Raw genomic sequence first — 4,549 nt, 5'->3', positions numbered from 1 at the left:
ATTTTTATTTCTTCATTTGAGAAGTCCCTCTTTAGTTCCCTTGCCCATTTAGTAATTGGTTTGTTAGGTTTGGGAGGGATTAGTTTCTTGAGTTCCCTATATATACAGGATGTTAACCCCTTGTCTGATATATTGCTGATAAATCCCATACATCTTTGTAAGGACAAGAATCCTGGCCCAGAATCCTAGGGCCCTAGCCTCTTTGCTGTCTGCCTATGTATCCCCATTGTGCCCACTCCATCCCAGAATACCTACCCTATCCCCCAAGACCTACCTTATCTACAATTGCCAAGTGACAAAACAGGATAGCTTAGATTCTGGTCTTCTACGCAGGCAGTTCTTTGGCCCATCTGTTTTTAAGCTAGGCATGCATTTCTTAGGTCCCCAGACCCCTTGAAAATCTCTAGTACCATTAGACCTTAGGGAAGAAGAAAACTAGCTTTACTGAATACCCATCAAACACGATTCTGTGTGTATCCTAGCTCATCTCATCTTTCTAGCAACACCAAATGGGAGAGATTTCCATTTCTCTTTGCCAGTGGGAAGACAGAAGGGAATCTAGCAACTTGCCTGTAATCAGCAAGTCATAATTTCACATTTGAACCCGTGCCTGCCAGATTCTGAAGCCCACACTTTTTCGACTCTGCTCTTAGTGAAAGCAAAAAGTGTTGAGCAGACTAAGTATTAAGAAGTGCCTATGCAGCAGTGTGGAAAAGAAACAGAACACAGATGGATCTGGGCAAGAAATATGTGAATGGATAATTCACGTCATTCAGAAAAGAGGGTGCAGAGTCCTGATGGGAAATAGACTAGATCAGGACTGGCTGGGAGTAATGGCAGCAACCTCTATCATCAGGTGGAGAGAATTTGGAGGAAGGGATGGCTGGAGATGAGTGTCTTGAGGCTCTCAAAACATCACAGTAAGGATTTTTTTTAAATATCAGAAATCAAAGTGGCCAAGAATAAATCAAGGTAAGAAACAAGAGGTAGTTTTTCCTTAAGAGTGTAGATTTAAGCTTTGGGAGTGACTGAGAGCTCCAAAAAAGGAAGGCGAGGAGATCAGATGCAGTCTCTGCTCCACACTGGTACCTGCAGGGTGGAAAGAAAATGAGAAACTTGAGGTCAAGTTGAGGATGTCTGTGGGCTCTGGGAGCCATAGTGAGATGACCAGCCAACAGCTGCAGCTTAGGCTGGCGACAGAGGATTACTAGGCTCCGGGCAATCCGAGCAGCATAGGCAGGTGCAGGGAGCTATGGGAGGGAGAGGTTTCAAGTGCTGGCTATTCTTTCCAGAAGTTTGTTGGTGAACCAGGGAGAAGAGGAGCTGGGGAAACACAGAGCCATCTTGTTTAATGGCAAAGGCAGAGAGCAGAAGGCAGAGCCTGGAGGAAGGGTAGAAGGAGAATGGAAGGAACTTGCCTCAGAAAGGAGGCAAGACCTGACTCTGTAGTACAGGTGGGGGTCTTCTGGGCTGGGCAGAGGAGAGATCTTCAACTGAGGGAAGAAAAGGTGATGGGAAAAAATTTCAGGCATGTTCTACTTTGGTAGGAGGGAAACTGACAGAGCCCATGGTTTCAGGTAATGAGGCACCAGCATGATAAAAGTAAGTAGTCACCTTTCCCCAGTACAACCTTAGGAGAGATGTGCTCATTGGCTGTCACTTTCCCAGGCCCCAAATGTCTGGTTATACTTCAGTGTCCAGGACGCACAGGTATGTACTGCTTTTGCCACAGCACCAGTCGAGCCTGCTCTACCACCTGCTTACAGATACCAATATGCAAAGTGTTCCTGTCATGCTCTATGAAACACACTGGTGACTTTCTCTGTCAGGACAAATAAAGCATTTTCACTTTTACCTCCTGATCCTCCACCCAGATTTCTTCACCAGACAGAGTATGCCAGAGGCTGTATGGGTCAAGGCTCATGTAGGGCTTTTCTTCAGGCAAAACAAATCAGTAGGCCTTCTCCTTGGAGGCCCCACACCATCCCCCTTGCCGATCCCCAACTTGACTCCTGGTTCAAGTTCTTCTGATCCTCCCACCCTTGGTGAGTTAGTCTGTGTAGGGTTGAGAATGGATCCAGAGGCTGGTTTTCTACTGCCCAGGGTTGTCTCCTAGAGCTATTTGTCATACCCAAGGCTAAAGCCTTTTCTCTTGAGGAAACACTAAGTTAAGTCTCTTTCTCACCCTCATTCTTGTCTGCCAGCAGTAGTGGCAGCGCAGCAGCAGGTGCCCTCATCCCTGGAGATCACTTCTATCCTGCACTCTATGCCCAACACACTCACTACCCTCCCCCACCCCATTCCTTTCCTGTCTCCTACAGCTCTGTGGGGTAAGAACTCAGCCCAGAGGGACTCCAAAACAGTCACAACTTGAGCAGAAAAAGCTCTTGAGGTTGGATCTGCCACTATTCCCCTCCCCTGGTCCATTAACTCTTAAACACCCCCATCAGTGACAAAGCTGTCAGGCAGCTTTGGACCAATGCCTTGAGTTCTTTCTTCTTTCTGCTCAGCACCCTAGCTGACTTTAGACAAGATATCACAGGAAGAGCACAGGTGTTAGAATCAGAAGGCACAGTCTTAGGTCCTGTCAGTACCTACACACTGTGCATACATGCTCTGAGATGTTTTATGTCACTTCTGGGCCCCAGCTTGCAACCAGGTAAAGCACCTGCCTTGCCTTTACCAGAGAGAAGTAGAGAAAAAAGGGCTAATCTGATGAGGTAGGCTATTTATAAACCATAGTATGTTATTCTTTTTTTTTTCTGTAAAGATGCTATAGAGAGGGGTTACAGTTACATGAGTACGGTAATGAGTACATTTCCTGTTGAACATTGTTAGCCACTCCTTTGTCTCTCACTATCCCTTTCTTCCCCATTCTTCCCCTCTCCCCACCCCAAGTTGTAAAGTTCATTTTCGACATAGTGTCTTGTAGACATCATTGTTGCCATGGGACAACTTTGTCCTTGTTTCAGCATTTTGTTATTCCCCCTTCCCTTCCCCAAATCAGGTAAGTGTATATACAAGATGCAGGGTACCAGATTGCCAGTGATAAATCACTGGAAAAAGAAAAGTGAAGTAAAATATAAAGAAAGAACTAAATACATTATATTGGCGACAAAGTAAACAACCAGAAAAAAAAGACCTATTATTTCCATGTCTTGTAGTTCATTTCAATTAGCATCATTTTATATGGTCATATGTGCATAGCTATTGAGCTATTTTGATTCTCTGCCAGGACTATTCTAGACATATATTAATTATTACAAATGAGGCAAACCGTGGAGCCTATGTTTCTTCATAAAGAAATGGAAAGACTTGGAAAAATCATGTTAAGTGAAATAAGCCATACCCAAATAAACATAGTATACTATTCTGATTCCTGGAATCTAAATTCTTACTAGCAGCTCAGAGCCCAAGGGAAACCCAGCCCAAATGAATTCAATGCAATTCACTCAGCTTTGGTGTAGGCTGACTCTGAACTGGGTTCCAAGAAACACACAGAAATGCACACAGGTCTTGCACAGAGTTCACATGGCTGGCAAAGATGAAAGTGGTATCTGTGTATGCAATGGTTGGGGTTGGTCACCAGCAGAACTTGCCCCAGGTTGCTGGTTCAGCCATCCAGATGTTAGGGGAATCTGAGTCCCCTGACCCACCCCTCAGACTGAGGAAGAGACAGGCAGATGTGGCTTGCTGAAGAAACCAAAGTAAGAGGCTTGAATCAGAGAGCTCTGAGTCCCATGCCTGGATCAGCAGCTCAAGAGGGTTATTTGCTCTCAGAGCTCCCCCCACCCCTTACCATCTGGGAGATGTGGAGAATAATCCTGACTCACAGGATAACTATGAGACCCTCCCTGGAAGACAGGACAATGAGAAAAGACTTCAAAAAGGGAAGTGCTTTACAACAAGGAGTTATTGTTCCTACAAGTTCTTTCTCAGTAGAGGGGAGCTCATTACAGAAGGTTAGTTTGTCTGTTTGTCTGAGTGATAAGGCACCTTTCCCATCACTAGCCTAACAGGACTGTCTCAGAGGTGTTAGCTCCCCCACGCAAAATCATCACCCCTGTAACACCCCATTACATGTTAGTTAATACTTCCAGTGGCTGTGCCTCTACACGGTTTCTGTGTTAATTCCACCACCCTACTGCCTGCAGCATACTGCTATTCAGATGATGTGAGCTGGGTGAGGATAACACAGCTCTTCCTCATACCAGATCTCAACCAAATGACTTAAGAAAGTCTCCCCCATCACTTCCTCTGTCCACTTGCTGTCTGGACAGAAGACTTTTCCCAGGGAGGGCCAGCCTAGGATCTGACAGCAGTTCCAATCCCTATACTTACAAGAACAAACCCTAGGCATTTTTCACTTCCATTGGATACATATCTTTCCTGAAGCAATTTCTTTCTTGTTCAAATCAGATAGAGATGGGATCCCTCAGATGATCAGTTTTTCACCATCAGTTAAAACCCCTGTCTGGCTTGGTGTGTGTGTGTGTGTGTGTGTGTGTGTGTGTGTGTGTGTGTGTGTGTGTGTGTGTGTGTGTGTGTG

At 45.3% G+C, this 4,549-nt stretch overlaps 1 protein-coding gene across 2 annotated transcripts in view; it reads right to left on the bottom strand.

Annotated features, from left to right (window-relative positions):
• Traf5 (TNF receptor-associated factor 5) overlaps positions 1 to 4,549 on the bottom strand; it is a 35,984-nt gene that overhangs the window by 30,115 nt on the left and 1,320 nt on the right. The window contains exon 2 of one of the 2 annotated variants that reach the window (XM_013015256.1): positions 275 to 418. The exons of the other annotated variant lie outside the window; for it this stretch is intronic. The gene's annotated coding sequence lies outside the window, so the exon portion shown is untranslated. The remainder of the gene's footprint in view (positions 1 to 274; positions 419 to 4,549) is intronic. 2 annotated transcript variants of the gene reach the window in all.

Source organism: Dipodomys ordii, unplaced genomic scaffold (genome assembly GCF_000151885.1).
Source record: "Dipodomys ordii isolate 6190 unplaced genomic scaffold, Dord_2.0 Scaffold26, whole genome shotgun sequence".
In the NCBI taxonomy this organism is placed as follows: Eukaryota; Metazoa; Chordata; class Mammalia; order Rodentia; family Heteromyidae; genus Dipodomys; species Dipodomys ordii.
This window is presented reverse-complemented; position numbering and strand designations above follow the sequence as displayed.